Source organism: Teleopsis dalmanni, chromosome 2 (genome assembly GCF_002237135.1).
Source record: "Teleopsis dalmanni isolate 2A chromosome 2, ASM223713v2, whole genome shotgun sequence".
In the NCBI taxonomy this organism is placed as follows: domain Eukaryota; kingdom Metazoa; phylum Arthropoda; class Insecta; order Diptera; family Diopsidae; genus Teleopsis; species Teleopsis dalmanni.
In genome coordinates this window covers 69,701,045-69,721,128 of record NC_051847.1, presented here as the reverse complement: position 1 = coordinate 69,721,128, position 20,084 = coordinate 69,701,045, and the positions used below count along the sequence as shown (strand labels likewise).

Sequence of the window (20,084 nt, the reverse complement as noted above, 5' to 3'; positions counted from 1 at the left end):
ATGCTTTAGTATCCATAGTTCGGCTGTGTTTCCCTTCAAATTTCTTAATTGTTAACCAAATTGTAAATATACGAAATTTACAATTTGATTGATATATAAATAATTAATATTTATTTGTTGTTGTTTGTGATTTGAGTTAGTGCTATTGCGCACTTTTACTCTATTGTGGCTGGGGGGCTTATCCCTGTCCCACACTAAACTTTAATTATATTAGAATCATTATCATTTATTTATTTTCTAACTGATGATGAACCGTAGATCAGCATATCTTCCTGTGTGTCCTGAGGTGGACTTAAGGTTTGTTATGGCGGGGTTGGGCAACGTGTCAACTTTTGTGAATAATTTTAGGGTTCCGTCCTTGATATATTTTTTCACTGGGTCGATTTTTAGATCTCTATGCATGTCTGTTGTTCTAATATACGAAGGAATCTTAATTAGTCTTCTTAAAGCCAGATTTTGTGCTATCTGTAATTGCTTTATGGCAGTATTTGAGGCTTTGCTGTATGTTACACATCCGTACAGTAGTGCTGGCCTAATTATTTGAGTATATAATAACTTTCTATTTTTGAGGTTGAAGCGATTGTTATTGTTATTAGATATATAATTCTTATTAGGAGAGTAGCTGAAATTATGTCATGTGGAGGGAAGGGAGAATATATTTACTGAAATATATTTTTTATAGAAGTTTTTTGTAGCTTGCGAAATTAATTGGAATAGGAATTAGCAGCATACATCTACCTATATATATATAAATATAAATGTTCTTTCATTTTATATATTTATTTTTAAAAGTTGACAAAATCCACCAATGTTTCTATGTCATCATCAAAATTTAATTTTTATATTTTTTATATTTTTATATTTATATTTTCAAGAGAGGCTTTATCCCCTCCATGACCCCTAAATTCGTCACTTTATTTATACATATAGAATATTATTAGTTTTGAGTATTATTAATACCAGATTATTAAGCAAGTTATTTCATTTATTTTAATATTATTATTAAGTTTAAAAGATATTAATTTTCAATTGAAATTTACTAACTGCAATTGAGTAAATACAATTTAAATGTAAAATCTAAATAAACTTGTAAAAACCGGTAGAAATTTCCACATTTTTTCTACACTGAGACAAAAAAGTAATAATAAATATAAATGTCGTTAAAATAAATGAAAGCCGAATTGCGTATTAACATCAATACTCATATTTCAAGCTGATTAAATACGCTCATATTAAATTTAATATGCAAATTTTAATAATTATTATTAATTTCTCATAAATATTATCGTACTCTTCAAACTATAGTGAATATTGGTTAAGTCTTAATGGATGTGAAAAAAACTGTGGAGACCATATGAAAATTTCTTCCTAATCAGCGTGGTAAACCGATGTGTTGCACTCAGAAAAATGTTTTGTTTATCGCAAACGAAAAATAGGTCACCTGTTTTTTGCTTGTTGTGGTTGTTATTTCTTTAAAACAAATAATTTATTGTAGTGTTTAAAAAAAATTGTTGCGAACTTCTGTAAACTTCTATAAATAGTCTATAGACATTTTTTTTGTGCAGTGATTTTGGAAATAAAAAAATAAATAAATAAATAATTAATAATTTCAATTCGAAACTGTAATGGGAGCTAAGTCTAAGCATGATGATTTGCCAAAGCATTATGAATGTATACATGTTGCAAATATTATTATCGGACACACCATTCTGACGACAAACCGGCCGTCGTCGGAATGGTGTGTCCGATTCCCTAATATTAATATGTAGTATGTGGACTAAAACTCGCACTCGTGGGCGAGACGGTATCGCATTACTTCGAAGAGGGTCGCTTTTATAATGCCACTTGAAGCCATGCTTTTGTGATTTTCGTTCTACGTCCAGGCCTCAACTTTTTCACAGCATTTTCTTAGTTTCTGCACTATTTTTTATTTTAGGTTCTGGTTCCTCTTTCTAGATCTAATTTCTTCGTTTTGAGAACTTGAATCACATATAATTGTATCGTTCGTCAACTCACTGGGTTCGTTTGTATCTTTTCCACTATATTTTTGGGATTTACAGGTTCTGTGCTATTATCTTTTCTGCACTTGTGAGCTACCTATTACAGTAAAACAAGGTGTGCTCTGCGTCGTCACAGTATCCATCTTCATAAATGCAGTCGGTTAGATTCACTTTTCCCATGCGGTCCAGCTACTTACTTAAAGAACATACTTTCTAGGTGTAACCAAATTAAAAAATTACTTGTTTAAAAACACAATATATGATAACTTTTTGAGTACTATCACGTTCTAAAACATACTCAACTAAAGATTTGTAGGTAAGCTACGGAATTAGTTTCTCGACATTAATTTTAAAGATTACTTTAGTAGTTTACTGACTACACAATTAATTTAATTGGTATTTTATAGTCAGTCAACTTTTACTCTGAATTGATACATTGTCTACTATTATATCAAAAGCTAAAACATAAACCCACAATTCTATTCATTTTTTCAATGTTTGATACTTGAATAACATTTTTAAGAACAAATCATGAAGAGAATATTTCAATTATTATTTTGATAGATGCAATTACATTTACTTGAAAAATGATTCAAGCTTTATTGCCAATAAATATTATAATATCATTTTTGTATTGTGTAATGTGTTTTTTTTTGTATTACTTAAAAAAATTTTTATGACATAATTAACGAACTTGCATTTCTAGTATTTCGAATTATTGACTAACTTGAATATGACGTCGAAAGCTTGAAACTCACCATAAATAGGAAAAACCACATGTAATTAGAATATATGGAAAATAAGTTCGGAAGCAAAAACGTAGAAAATGTATAAATCTGCAATATCTTAATGACTTTAACTTCAACAAGTCGTATATAAAATAATTTATTAGAGGCAAAACCTACTGTTTATAGAAGAAAGACAATTATTTTACAATAATTGATTATGAATAGAGAAATATATACATTTAAATTGGGTTTTCTTTGGTATCTAAGTGGGTTTTTAGATATAACAATTTATTTATATATTATAATGTAAATCTAAAAGTACTGATTGAATTAAAGTTTACATAGCTGAATAATAGAAAAGGAATAAATTAACTATTTATTATTAAAACTATAGCAAATGGAATTAAAATTTTTTATCAATATTTTGCCTAAGTATTAGCTGCACCTGAGTAATACTTGTGCAAGCATTAATAAAAATTTAAAATATTCTCCTTACTTTCTTATTAATATACTCCTCACACTTACCTAATTTGTTGGTTCTATTCCTTCTGTCACGCACCGTGTTTTTTAATTGTCTTAAGAACTGGTACGTAACCCTCAAAACTACTCAAAGGACTATTTTTATACAATATACAAATATTATGTATATATAAGTATATATAAATATTATGTATATAAAAGTGTATATAACGTAATGGTTTATTTTGTTTTATTTTAAATATTTATTGTTAATCGTTATTTTTTATTTTATTTAATTATTTAAAACGTGGTTTATAACCCACGTGCTTTTATTATATCCAATTAATAAAAATTATAACAAGTAAATAGTTAATTTTTATGTCCTGCTCGCTTAGTAGCCCAAGTAGAAGAGAACGAGCGCACTTTTGTGGAGTTGAGAGCTACCGAAGCTAACCGGGACTTTTCCAGACAAACAAATTTTGTTTGGACTTTTCCAAATATCACATGATTACTTTGTTAATGGAACTACTTATCTGGTATTGCAGTCGATGTTGATGGTTGTCCCGGATTAACCCATAATTTTTTCCGTTTAGGATTCTTAAAATAAATCCATTTTTCATCGCCAGTAACAATCCGATGCAAAACCGAATTTCTTTCGTGTCTTTAAAGCAAAATTTCACAAGTGTTTTTTCGGTTTTCCATCTGTCTTTTATTCAATTCATGTGGCACCCATTTTCCACACTTTTGGATCTTTCCCATAGCTTTTGAACTGTCAGAAATTGTTTGTTGTGCAACATTTAACATTTCTGCCATTTGCTTTTGACCCAAAGTGTCATCTCTATCCAATATCGTTTGCAATTCGGCCTCTTCAAACTTTTTTGGCGGTCTTCCACGTTCTTCATTTCTCATATCAAAATCATTATTTCTGAACCGTTGAAACCATCTTTTGCATGTTGCTTCTGATAGAGCATGATCACCATATGCCTCGACAAGCATTCGATGCGACTCTGCACCACTTTTCTTCAAATGAAAACAAAAAATTAATGCTTTCCGCAAATGTTGTCTGTTCAATGACTTGATGTATACTAAATATATTTCACACATGTCATAGCAAACAAACAAAAAGAAATAAAGGCTCGTTCACAACAAATGTTCCCTGTCGGAACATTTGTATCTTTACGCTCATTTCATATCGGTACACCTGGTATATAAATATATATATATAAAGGTATCATGACTATTTAATAAGATAAAAATTATTTTTTAGATCTTCTTTAGAAATTATTTAAAAGCTCCTTCGAAACTAAATTGCTGTTTATGAGTTGCTGTTTCTTCAGCCAAAACACACTAATTTATCCATTATTTCTAATTCGTCCTAGTAAATTAGTTCATTAATATCTAAATAAACAGTAGGTAGTTTGTTTAAAAGGATGATTACATGAAAACAGTGATTGATAGTAGAAAAATTATTTTATAAAATAATTTTATCATATTCTGTAAAGATATCACTCAGATATTTTTTGGGTTTGGGCCACTTCTTGTTTTACAAGTAAATTAATTGACACAAAAAAAAATTCAGTTCTTTTGGAATTAATCTTGCAGCTTACTCCCGAACTGCTTAAAGTAAAGAAAAGTTCGAATTATTCAAACAATTATTAACAATGTCTGATCCCAAGAGTCCTTACAGCCCAGTCTTAAACACCGTGGGAGAGTTGTGCTGCATATATCAATATTTGTGATTGCAAATCTTATTTAAGAAAATGATACTGCAATTAGGGATATTTGTATTCTGAAACTACATCAACAACGCAAGAAATGAATTTATATTATAAAAAGCCACCTATACATAACATATACACCTATATATAGGTACATAATTTTGAACTACAATTTTACTAATATAACATTGCTTATATCATTCATTTTATACTTTGAGAAATTTGTCAAGTAATTTCTTTATAAATAATAACGTAATATATTAATTTTAAAAACGTATAATTATACAAAATTACATTATTATAAAATTTACAAAATTTGTTAGTATAAAAATGCCTCCGTCTGATAATTTTCCGTTTTGGTTGTACCTCATATTGATATTAGTTTTAATGATTTTATTGAAAGTATGTAATTTCGTATATTAAAAATAATTTCTTGTTACAATATTCATTTAAAATTTTTGTAGTGGTCTTTAAAAATCATTTGTTTGTTTGATGATAGTTCGGCCCGTCATTTTCACCAATTACAAGAACACCACCAAATAGCAGGTCAGTTATTATTTTATTTATAAATATTATACTAAAATTAGTATACAAACGATAAAAGTATTGTTTTGTATAAATGTATAATAAATTTAAAAAATATATCACAAAATATATATATCATAATGCGGCCCTATATTTCTCCTAGGAGTTCAAATATTTAATATATATATATACCATAAAAAATAAATCAACACATAATAGTCTAAATCTAGCTACACTACCACTATCACAAAACGTGCTCTGCTGTTTTCTCTTTTTCGTGACAAAATCTGCAGCTATTGCCTCTTATGATACCTAAATTCGATAGATGCTTCTTAACTTCGTAATGGCTACTGAGAAACCCTGTGATAAGCCGAATACCTTTGCTGTTCAGCATTAGCAGCTCCCTAGTTCTGCTTTTTTTTAGCGATTTTGCATGATTTCTATAGCTTGTCTGCAAACATTCACGTAATTCTAATCAGTCTGAGCTGTTTTTTCCAGCCATTCATTAATTTCAAATTTGATAACGGTCTTGGGTTAAAATAATATGAGGCCGCCCCTTTTTCTGATTAGTTCATCGGCTTTATCGTTTTCCTCAAATCTGCTGTATCCTGGGATTCATATTAAGTGGACCCTGTTCCTTTCAGCAAGATGTTTGAGAAATTGAAAGCATTCCCACATGAGTTTTAAAGTTACTCGAGATGAGCGGAGTACTAGGTGTGCTGATTGCTATCAAAGAAAATATATATGTTTTTCTCTGAGGTGGGGGTTGTCTTTATATTTTCTTAAACATACTTCAACTGCGTGTATTTCGCCTGAAAAACTGAGTTTTCTTGACTCATACTCGCAAATATTTTTTTGTGGTTTAACACCATAGACTCCCGCCCCCACTCCTTCCAAAGTTTTGAAGCCATCCGTGTACCACAAATGGCAGTCTCCAACGAATGGAGGTATATTCCGTTCACAGTCATTTCTGTGTGGTATTAGTACACGAAACGTTTGGTGAAAGTTAAATTTAGATGCGCAAATGTCAGATATGGTGATGTTCAGTCCTTCCACTCTTTGCATTTCCTTACCTAGAACGGAGTTATCGAGTAAGCTTGTTGATCGATAACTAGTCAACCGTAGCTTAGCTATAAGGTCATTTCTTCCTTTTTTACAAGTATGTGGAGTTGGGGGATCCGCAATGCAATCTCAAGGGCTGCTGTCGTGGTGGTTCTCATCGCTCTATTTATCATTATGCAGGCTAGTCTTTGCAGCTTTCGTGGTTTATCTATCACCGTCCTTTACTCAGCTTTCTTGTATCAGATGGTTGATCCATATGTAACAATTAGTCTAGCAATATCAAAGATATATATTTTACTTGTCATGATTCTTAATCGTGGAGCCTAAAAATATAAATAGATTAACCCAATTTAGCTATAATCAATTTTAAAGGGCTACAACTTTCGAACTAGAGGTAACACTGCGCTAATATTTCGTTTAACAAAATCTTATATTTTATAACCGAAATCTACTATTTTTAGAATAACTCAACGTTTCCAAAAATTTTTGTTTTCCTGTAAATTGAGAAGACTTCCACCACTGACTCGGAGGAAAGTGTGTGAAACTACCCCATATTATATTATAGCCCAATATGGGCTATGTTTGTAAGGTATTTTGGGTGTTATTTCAGTTGGAGATTCCCTTTGATATTCGCAATGTTTTTCTGTAACATTTGTTAAATCTTCGACTTTTCTATATAGTAAATTAGAGCCAATGTTAGAATTTTATAGTTCGTTAAATTAAACTTTCACTATATTGCATTTTCGTTATAATAAACGTCTGCTGTATTCAATTTGAACTGACTACGTATATATCAACATAAATAATAATGATCGTTTATCCTACTTTATCTAATATGTATGATAATGATATAATGATAATATAATATATAATATAATGATATTTGAAAAGCATATCCAGTAATTTCATGTAGATTTCATTAAAGCGATTGGAGTCCATAACATTCGATTGTCTAGATTAGTTAAAAAACCTTTGCCATTGTCTCTTCTAATAATAATTCTACCAACAATATAGCACGAGTACATACTAGAAATAAGATTATTTTTTATTTTAGTAATTTTTTTCTTCTACAAAAAAAAATACATAACATGATACGTTAGCGCAATATAATAATTATATACATTTATTCAATCTATGGTCTATACGCATAGAAATACCCAATAAAATCATAATAAGATTATGTTTGTTATTCATTATTCTATGACGTACAAATCTGCATAAATATTCAATAACGTAAACAAGTTAAACATATTTACCACAAGTCAAGAAATACATAAGATAATTATTTAGATTAAAATATATTTAAGATACAATTAAATAACTATTTTTAACTTTTTATTACAACAATAAAATTAATATTCGGTAAGTTCAGTAAATTCTCATAAGCTTCGATTAGGTTTTGAGGACTACACTTGAACTATAATTTTATACATATTTATTAGTCCAGACAGATGACGAACTTAAACGTTATCATTTTTCCCAATATTAATATACGTACTCTTTTACTGTTGGTCTTATCGATTCATTGTAGCAAAATTAATCAAACTGAATTGAAAAATATATTTTACAGTTCATTCGACGACAGTCACATTTAAAGAAGTGTACGCAAACGTTTAAAATTTAATCCAAAAAATATATAATTCAGAAATGAACACAATCGTCATAGTCAGTTTAATAGTTTTCAAACTAATTGTTTGGCTTATCGTTGTAAGTTTCAAATTTCAATAGTACAATTTTTTCTATATATATTCCACATTTAAATTCCATATTATTTCAGTTAATATGTAGTTCTGTATCTAAATACAGAAAGAGAAAGAACCAGACAGACAGACAAACAGACGATTGTGAAGGTAAGAAAATATACATTTTGTTTATAGGTTTTAGTATATATTTTAGAATAATTAAAAAAACTGTCGAATATAGCCCCTTTTTTAGTTAAATAGATTATAATGATTTTTACTTGATCGCCAAAGTGACAACAAACCTTTAAATTATAGAACTTTTTTAATTCATTATCATTCTGACTTGATTAGAAAGCAAATAAACAAACATATTTAAGTAACTAATAGATTTGATTTGGTGTTCATTATGTATGGTTTACTATATATACTATACTACATATGTATGGTATACTATACTATATATTATTATATAATATAACTAAAACATAGGTCTTTGTAATTTAACGTTGTTAATTATTTTATGTAAATCTGTATCTACTAATTAATTTTATAACACTTCTATTAATATTTCTTTTATTAATGTGTATTAATATTAATCTTTTTATTAGAAAAAGTTAGACCTTTAAACAAGAGCAATATTTCATCAAATAATGTGGGGGTATATCATATAATCTAATAGCATGTTTCCACTACTTACTTAGTAAGTGTAACTTACTAAGTAAATTTCGTTAACCATACTAAGACTTTCTGTGCTTTTTAATGTCAAAAGCAACTCTTTAAAATAAATTTCCCACAAGGGAAATTACCAAAATTTGAAATATTTATCATACATTTTATATCTAAAATTTAAGCAAGCAACAGTTGATCTATAAACAAACGCACTTAGGAAAGTATTTAATAAAATCTTTGTTGTAATGGATATACAAAAAGTTATTATATTTTATTTTATATATATATGGTTTAATATATCAAATATATATACAATTTTTTGTATGATATATTATTAAGTGAACTTTATTTAAACAAACGGAAGCTTTCTTTCAAAACTTTCAAAGAACATTTTTACACATTAAAGCTCTTTCACATGCAATAAGTATTTTATGTCAATGAAAACAACCAAATCTTAAAGTTACTTAAGTAACTTACTAAGTAAACAGTGGAAACATAATAATAGCATATATTTTGTTTATAGTCCAACTATAAATTACAAAAAAAATAGATAGCACAATACATTACTTTGTAATAGTAGATATTTGTTTTTTGAAATAAATTTACAGTCCAATATAAATTGTAATCATTAGTCAGCGCATACAGACAAAATGGTAATCTATGGTTAAGCATAATTTTCTAAGTTTTAATATTCTATGCAATTATTTATAGGACTTAGGAGTACTTGCAAGTACTTGCAAATACTTGTTTTGTCACCCACAAGTATTCTAGATGATGACACTCATTTGAATATATTCAAATATAATTATGTATATATTCGGAGAATATATTTCTATTTATTAATCAATACATTCCATAACTAATATATTTAGATTGCTATATTTGTATTCACTGTATTAGGGATATGTTATACAGACTGTCATGGTCACAACAAATGTGAAACTGTTGTTGTTTTCAATAGAAACTAAAAAATTGAGAATGAAAGAATGTAAGAAAGAGAGAAATTTCGATTTTAATTTGGTCACTTAGTCAAGGCTTTCCGTGTCTCGTCATGTTTGTCAAAAGAGTGTTGCTCAGTAATAAATAATAGAATTTGTATTTATTAAGAGCAAATATATGTAATTTACTATTAATATGTATGTAATGTGTCCACTTAATCACCAAAAAGTATAAAAATAATAGTAAAAGTATGAAATTTACAATCGTTATATGACTCTCTATATTACAAGTCTTTTGGTCACCACCAAAAGGGTTCAATATCTTTTGGTCCCTACCCTTAAAAGTATGTAGGATTACTAATTTATGATATTATGATATGATATAATCATATAATTATTTTAAAAAAAAATCTTATTTTTAATTCAACAAAATAGCCACAATTTTTAAATCAAAATACATTGAAAAATGATATTTTAAAAATATTTTGATTAAATTTGTAAGTTACAAATTTCTTATTGACGTAAGATATAAAAAAATTGCGCAAATTATATATAAAATATTGCGTTTCAAAAATAAGAACAATGGAAACCGATGGCAACTTTATGTGGTGTGCTCTTATGATATTTTTTGTTCTTTGGCTTATTGTAAAGGTAAGCGAGTAGTTATAGATATTGTTTTGAAAAGAAAAAGAAGTTGAAATATAGCCCCAAACCTATTTTTACTTTCCAGTGGATTATAAAAACTTTTAGCTCTCCAGAACCACACACCTACGCAATTCCATACCATCATTACTGTAATTTTCAAGGTTAGTGCGTTTGCATTTATATATTTATAAAATAATAATATAAAATATTATTATCTACTTTTATAATTAACTATAAAATTTTTTTAAATCTAATTCCAAATAATGTGCTATGTAATTATAAACAATAACTATATCACAAGTTACATTTTATTTCCAATAACATAGAATTACTATTTAATCACTAACAAAATAACTATATTAATGTATATTTTGTAAATGAGGTAAAAGCTTGAGTTAGTTGGGTTTCTATGTGAGTACATTTGAACGAAATATTATTATAATATTTATTTAGAAATTTATCATAAAATAATTAAAAATTATTTTTCCTTATCCTAATCTTATATTCTTTTTCCAATTAAATTCGTTGAATGGATGCACACTTTATTATCTTTAATAGACTTTCAGATACCCTTTAAAACACTAATGTACGCTTAAATAGTGAAGATACAAGTAGTACCACAACTGTGCAGTTAGTAAACCCTTTGGTTAGACTCAATCCAAAGCTTGAATCAATAACCCTATAAATTGTCTTCTATTTTTATATTTTAACTACTACCATTTGGACCTAATATGGTCCATCCAAGTCTACCTGTAAATCTAATTTTTTCATTATATTTGTATAGAAAACATATCGCAATTTAGGTAGACTGTAGAACAATCATCTTTTATTAGAAAAAAAAGATAATGCCTTGAATTGGTAAGGGAAAGTTAATCTGTTCCATTTTGAAAATCAGTTGTCAGCTTGGATAGCACATTCTGAGTTCGAACTATCTGCTGAGTTTTTTTGTGCATAAACAAACTATGTGGATCTAGTCAACAGTAACTTCAAAACCAACTTTTTGAATAATTAAAATAGTTTCTACTACTGTATATTTAGGGATTTCTTTTCATCACATAAAATTCTTACGAATTTGTAATACTTAATACTGGCTTATTTGATAGTCCACGTTTTTGTTAATCATTTAAACTAATTTTTAAAATTCCAGACTTATTCATTTATTTATTTAAATACTTTGAGAATGTCATGTTATTTTTGTTATAATAATGCTACGCATCACAGCAGTTACTTAAATGCTAACATAGTAAGACTTCATCGTATGCTAACTATTATTAGCATAACATAGTATCCAATGTTAACATAGTAACATTTTTTCTAACTATTGTTAGAATTCTAATTATATTTTCACCAGACAGAGACAAGTTTACTAAATATGTTATATTTTTTCCAATAAAAGTTGAATTCAACAGAAATTATCTGTGTTTTAAATTTTAGGTCAATTGATTTTCGACATTGATAATTCGAACATCGTAAAATAATAAATCATAATAGTGATATTCTATTTTTATACCTTTACTAAGCCGTTTCAAAGATATGTCAATTTCTATATTGATAATTTTTTAATAGGCGATATATAATATTTAAAGTTTAAAAAATAAACTACAAAATATGATTAATGCATTGACAAAATTCTAAAAATAAACTTGTTACGCAAAACACGGATTATACCAGATAGTACCAAACCTTTTAGATTTTAATTAATAAAATAGAATGGAATTGCAGATATAAATCAGCAAATTAGTATATACTACGGAAAAATAAATGAGGGTTCTCCAGAATTTTTTATACAATTTTTATGTTTCAAAGAAATCTTATTTTAAACTATATTTAGCAGATGTGATTGGTAAGATAAAAGTTGTACAAAATATTTTCTTTATTTAAAGAATAATTTCTTTAACTCTTTAGGTGATAGTGCACAAAAATTAAATATCTAGAAGTACAACCTAGTAATAATGTATAGGGGATCTTAAAGCTTAAGATCCCCTTTTCTCACCGATCTGACTGAGCTGTCATCCTGTAATGTTAGGGACCTAGCCAAGTTGATAGAACTGTCAGGTTGGTTTTCCTTCACCTAATGGGGGAGTCGTTACCTTAGTTCGGCGTTGAATGTATACTGATCTATACCTTCCTCTAAATAGCATTATATGCTTTGCTAAAGGTTCTAAGTGGTTCTAACCCTTGAGTTTTAAATTATATGATAACAGAATAGGCCTAAGTGAATCCCTTGGGATCGCCGTACAGTCTGCCTACCTACCTATGTTATACTCGCACGTAAGTTATCGAATATTTTTTGAGAAGTCAGGAAGAAAAGAAACCACTTTCATATTGGCGAAATCGGGATAACGGTAGCCAGCATGCACTACTGAAAAGACGAACTTTATAGCGCTCCCAGGGCTTAAAAAACTCATTCAGTACTATATTCCACAGACGTGTCGTCATGTGATTTCCGTTAGTTTGCAAAATTAAAAAAAATTTCAAAGGAAGGGCTTTCAGCAATAATGAGGAGATAGTTTAAAATGTGAATTACTACAGTTTTTAAAACGTAAAAGCCTTTAATAAGTTCCTTTTATCAAGAAACTTAAAATCCTTAAAAAAATTTTTTCCAATATATAATATTGGATCACATGACAGCTCCATAAGCCTGCATACATGACATCAATGCTTATTTCACAATTTCCGAATGCTAATAACTTCAATTCTCGTAAAAATTGGTTTTAATATCATATTTATAACTTTTATCTTTTATTATTTATTTAATATTTGCTTATGTTTCAATATAATTTTTTTCATTTCGGTGTGGCATTTTCATTTTGGGCAAATACTTATTAACTAATCGCAGCAAATACTAGATAAGGGTTTCCAATTTTAATGATTTGCTATTACCACAAACCTTATCAATTTCTTTTGCAAATTAAAACAAATTGGAATGACTGTAATTTGTGTTAATTTAGTAACGTTTTTAGATTGTTGACGTATAGAACATTTTAAATTTCGTAAAACGGTTTTTTTTTAATGTAGTTACGAAAATAATTTAATTTTTATTTTATTTAACTAATGTAAAATATTTTGTAATGGACGAGATTAGTAGTTTCATTGTTTGGATGTTAGTTATTATAATAGCTGCACTTTTCATCCGAGTAAGTTAAGACAAATACCATCTTCTATAATATCTTTGTCTATTATAAAAACTTCTTATATGGAAAACAGATAACTTGTGCTGCAATGTGTCGAACATTATCTACAGAACCTGCACAACCACGCATACGTCGTAGAGTCGTGCGACGTATACGCATAGACCCAGCAAATACACAAACTAGCTCTACGGGAGGTGAGAAAGAAAATAATTATTGAAAGATACTACATAGTCAATGGAATTAGTTCCATTGAAAAAAATAAATATGATTCATAAAGTTGATACGATCTTATAAATAATTCTTAGAATAATGTAATAAGTTAAGATCTTAATCTTATCAAATAGTAATTATGGGTTTTATAGCATTTAAAACACAAACAATTGTGAAATATTTTTATTTGTATATATGTATATAAGTTTAACTAAACTTAATCCATATCAAAAAGAATTGAATATCTACTTTACAAAGTAAATAATTCACAATTTATAATGCGGGTACTTGAAAAAAATCCCCATATCATGTTATTTATAAAGATCACAAGTTCAAATCTTTTACAATTATGTATAATATCATTTGGAGTATGTAGAGTTTAATTTCCGGCAAATGTGTGCTTTAGAGAATTATTTATTATAGCAATTCAAAATTAACATTGATAAAAAAATGTAATAAATAATTTGTTAAAATTAATTTAATCAATTTTCAAAGAAAATTAATAAAATTAATTAAAAATTATTCTAGAATGTAACAATTCAGTATTGAACGATCCCATTTCCTAGAACTTAAGTGCCATCTTCTTCCTTTATACAGATTAAGTATTAATTAAGGCACCTACAAAAAGGAGTCTTTAGCAGTCAGAACTGTCAGAAACTAACTTTATATATCTCAGTACATACCAGCTTAAAGTTAGTAAATAATAAAACTTAATAAAATGAAAAGCTAGTATCTATAAAAATATCCATTAAAATTATATATTAAAATAATTTTAATAGTATTACTTTATTTAGTCTCACTAATGACAATATATTTCTGTGATTTGATTATTTACCATTGAGTACTTAATTACTGTTTATATTGATAAATGATGGCACCTTTTATCAAACATATTCATCTGAATAATACAAATATATTAATATTAGTATGAAATATATATATATTTATCTAATCGCATATGTAAACAATTGTTAATATTTATTATTATAAATTTTTATGAAGGCAAAAATTTTTTTACTTTTTGGAACTTCTTTTATTATATATAGTTGGCGTTTAGTATTAACGGAACATAAAATTATATAATCAGTTATATAGTCTATATATAGTACTGTATATATAGAATAACCAAATGATTGTTGTATTTGAGTGATCTTCTTAAATTATTAACAATACTTTCTACATAATAAGATTCATCTAACTTTATTATTTAGATAATCATTAATAATTACTGAAGAAATCAATTCAGCATTTTCATACCTTTGTGAACCTTAATTATCATGATCAGTCTAAAAATTGTTTTAATTAGAATAACTAGTAATATACATATGATATACTAAGTTTGTTTTGTCAAATAATATTCAACAGGTACTAAACCTGTTTCCTCAATGATATTATGTTTCTAAACAATAAGTGTTAACTTTTTTATTTTTAGGGATACGATCTCTATAATGATCTCTAAATGTAGCAACTATTAAGTACATAGTATTATGTATACTACTTATTTTATTAAAGTCTAATTTTAGTTGTAGAAATCCATTTCTGTTTTAGAGATAGTGTCATCCTGTACTTTAAATTCAAAACTTTTTTACTCCATTTTAAAAGTCTTTCAAAACAAACTGATCTATCAGATTTAGACGAACATCGCTTTAGCTATCGAAGTGTTATTTTAGTACAAACTTTGTTTTAAGTTCTCAAACACGGATCTGTACACAAAAAGCTATAATGTGATAATATACAATAAATAGTGTTCTAAGAAAAAATAAAAGTATTGTGGCTTTAACAATTAAGAAATTATAATAGTTGAATACAATTGCTTATAAGTTTCTTCTATTTGAAAAGTATGACAATAAAACTTTAAACTAAGTAAGTTTCTTACAATTGTGACTCGACAGATTCAAAATTCTAAGTCTGGCACTTGTGGACCAACCATTATAACCAACCATAAATAGATTGGTCAACCTATAAAACCAATATATATTTTTAAAGAGCACTGATGATGAGTATTTGACAATACTTCAAATAGCTTTATGGGTAGGGAAAAAATTCAATTAATTAGAAATAAAATGTTATTGCTGTAATTCACTATACTTGAAAAAAAAACTTCTCTACTCTAGCATTTAATTAATAAATTATAACAAAAAAAATTTTAATATCTTAAAAATCAGCACGTGTATTTATCTCTCTCTCTTATCTCTCTTTACAGAGAGTAAAGTTTACCACTAACTTTACTAAGAGTTCACTTAGTGATCATAATAATACATTACTTTTCTTTTTAATAATTAATATATTTAAAAATGTTAGTAAATAATAACAATGGAATTTTTTTATATAAATTTATGTGATTATTTTTTTATATAAATTTTTTTACTAATTTTTATGACTTTATTATGATCAAAATAATTTTCCGCAGTATAATTTTTAACTTTTAGTAATTTTTTTCTAAGTAAAGAATTGTTTACTTCTATAAAAATTAAGTCTATTAAGTCTATTAAAAATCTAATCGTAACTTACTAACACTAAATTCAAAACCATAAAATATAATATAAAAAAATTGCTGTTAGGTAGCTTATAATTATCTGCTCAATTATTGGGTTTGGTTTTAAATTAAGATTAATGATGTGATTATGTTGAAATAATTGCAAATTTATAAAATTCTAATATAAATTAATTTATAATCATTTACACTCTACAAGCAGTAATTAAATTAGCATTTTCTATATAAAAACTAGTTAAGCAAAATTTTCATTTTTTTTTTTACACTGTCACCTATACATACTGATATGAATATTTCATCTGGCCCCAAAATATGACGTATATTCTAATGATAAGAGTATACAATAAAACCGCTCCTGTCTTATTTCGACAGTTGTGTATAGTATGTGTTGTCGATGACATTATCTATGATTGCTTATCATTTTGCACAGTTTGATTAGAGTAAAGTAATAACATTCAAAAATACTTAATTAAAGTATTTTCCCTCCGATTTTAAGTGTACGTACCTACCTACCTACCCATACCTTATCTTTGCAGTTTACATTGCTTTGTTTTCATTTCTAAACTTTTTTATTGTGTTTTACTTGAGATAAACCTCAGCAAAACAAAGTTTAATGATAAAAATTTAGTAAGAAACTAAAATTTATTTCTCACTTGAATATTTTTCGTACTCATTCAAAAGTAAAATGTCATTTTGAAATAAAACGTTGATTTTTAAAAATTCAAAATTTTTGTTTAAATTAATATTAACTGAATAATTATACTTAATTGTGTATATATAATTTGTGAATGAATGTCGGACAGAATGCATGAAGTACTACTTTATATATCAGCATTTTTTATGGTATTCCTATCATGCGCCATTTTGTGTCTATGCATGCGAATAATGATTTGGGTTTTTCTTGATTTCTTTGGACCACAAAGAAATCGGCGTCGTTTAAATGACAGAAATTATAGGGAAGCAAGACGTCGTGGTATGTAAATAATTATTTTTTTTTGTATATAAAAAAAATATAACTAATTTAAATTAAAAATTAATTTTAAATTGACAACAATATCAAAAACTATATTTAATAATATATTTTATAATATTGATTATTTCCAGTAAATTACAAATTATAAAAATTATTATTAATTAGAAATCATATAAAAATTTATTTTATATTTTGTTGAGTTTTTAGAAGCCGAGTGCAGTCAAAGTACAATTTCAGTTCATAGACTAAAACATTTACCGGGGAAACATTCAGATTAAATGAAAAGCCAAATTATTGTATACTAACCAACGATTTATTGCTATAATACTTTCCATACAAATTTTTCGATTTATCTAGATATTTTTGCATTGTTTTAAAAGTTGTACTCATATGAGTATATATGTCCTTGTAGTATTGATAAGAACACAAATATGACGTAGAAACTATTTAATCGTAAAATAATAATGATAAAGTGATATCAAAAACAGGTTGCTTAAAAGTAAAATTAACTTTACGATTTAAAAAAAATACAATGCCTTGTTATTAAGTTTTTGATAATAACGATTTATCCATTTTCATATTCTGCTGATACAATTTATGTTGTGTCATAATATATAATATATTTTTGAACCATCATCAGGAACAACCGAAATATTTAAAATAAATGAACTACAATTTATTTAACAAACTTATCCTTATTCATGTATTAATATTACATACAAAATTTTAAAACATTTTTTTGACATCTGTCAAAAAGCCAACTTAAACATCAAAGTCTAGTACAAATCATCCATTTCTCATGGAAAATAGATATAAAACTTTACATAAGGCGCATGTTATGTAGGGTCTCATGAGCTCGTCAAAATCAAAATTCTTGTCGTTTTCAATATATCGGTTTAAATTTTGTCATGAGAACCGTGGCTATTTATGCCTCGTCACTTAGGCAAAACGCGGTTTTTTAGTAATGTATACTTGACACTACCGCATGAAGGCATAGCATAAAAAGAAGATATATTCTCAATAAATACCTATATGAAAATATATGTAAAGAAAGTTGTTGTTGTGATTTGAGTTAGTGCTATTGCGCACTTTTACTCTTTTGTGGCTGGGGGGCTTATCCCTGCCCCACACTAAACTTTAACTATACTAGAATCATTGTCATTTATTTATTTTCTAACAGATGATGGACCGTAGATCAGCATATCTTCTTGTGTGTCCTGAGGTGGACTTAAAGTTTGTTAGGGCGGGGTTGAGCAACGTGTCAACTTTTGTGAATAATCTGAGGGTTTTGTCTTTGATATATTTTTTCATTGAGTCGATTCTTAGATCTCTATGCATGTCTGTTATTCTAATAGACAAAGGAATCTTAATTAGTAAAGAAAGTAAATTTGTAGAAAGTAAAATTTCTGATTAAATCTCCAGTCCTCAAATTCTAAAGTCCTCTTGGTTCTAAAGCTATGAGCGCCTATTTCCCAACAATTCTTCTAAAGGATTCCAGATAAAGGTATCCACAGATTGTATCAAAACAAGAGGATAAGGATTTAATTGAAACCAACACCTTGCCTCCGACGGTACTATGAATCCGAAAATCGGTTAGCCTGTTAGTTTGGTTTTCTTTTAAGAAAAAAAATATATTGGTTGATTAACTTCCATTTATTGTCATTGCACAATATATTGAAGGCATGGTTTTGTCACTAAGATATGGTCAAGAGGCCGTGAGACAGTGACAAAGCTTCAGAAGCTGAAATCTTGAGCATAAAGAAAAATATGCAGATTACAACCCATTGAGTCAAATAAATGCTAAAAACCCATAAAGAATTCTCCAGTTAAAAAAGAAAATTATTTTTCTGATAAATAATGCACTTTCTCATGTTTAGCTAAAAAAACCATAGCTAAAATCAATAGATAAAATCCATGAATTGAAAGATCGGGGGAATAAGTGTTTTGAAGGGAGAATATACCAAAGATATTTGACAATGTGCTACTAAATAGAAAAATAGCAATAACTTATACATCCACTAGCTTTTAACACACATATTTAATACTAAATTATAAATATTTTGAATTTACTGAGACCGTGTGTCCAATTTAAAGTTGATACTCAACTGATCTTCCTATAAACTGCAGCCAAAGATTTTTTTCTTATTAAAGTTTTAGTATTATAATGAGTCCATTTTAAATAAAAATAAAATGAAATAAAAATTTTATTTAATATAAAAAAAAAATTTCAATATTATTGACTTTAAAATAAAAATTATTAAAATTTTTGTTATTATATTTTTTATTTCATAAAAGTTTCCTTAACATAAAAGTCTCTTTATAAGCCTTTGGTTGATTTATAATAAAAAATTTTTTAATGTCAGACCTCTAAAAATAACATGATTTTACCGATTGTAATATTTTTTTTATCGTGTGCCCTTTTATGCTTGTTCTTACGAGTAATGGTCTGGTTCTTCATCGATTTTTTTGGGCCGCTAAGCACTCAACGGTATTATAATAGAAGAAACTATATGGCAGTTAGAAACCGCAGTATGTATTTAAATATTTAATATACGACTTTATAAATTTATAAATTATATATTGATGAATAATATATTTATAAATTTATTTAAAATTAACCAAAAAATCTAAAAATACTGTGTTTAGTATTTTTTTCTTGATTATAACAAGTAAAGAAATCAATCAGTTTTTACTTTACTTAAGCTTAAATGTTATTATCAAAGCTTCAATATATGTTTCAAATTAGAACTATAAGTTTATATAATTACAATAGTTAAAAGAAGTGCGATCAATCAAATTTTTGACAGTGAATTTTTATTTACTTTGATTGCCTTGCCTGATAATTCA

General features: G+C 27.1%; 1 long non-coding RNA gene across 1 annotated transcript; it reads left to right on the top strand.

The window, feature by feature from the left end:
- Positions 1-5,200: 5,200 nt before the first annotated feature.
- On the top strand, positions 5,201-8,343 carry LOC119686129. The gene is made up of 4 exons (XR_005252877.1): positions 5,201-5,307; positions 5,370-5,451; positions 8,063-8,199; positions 8,270-8,343. It is a non-coding gene; the product is annotated as an uncharacterized LOC119686129 (long non-coding RNA).
- The last annotated feature ends 11,741 nt before the right edge of the window (positions 8,344-20,084 follow it).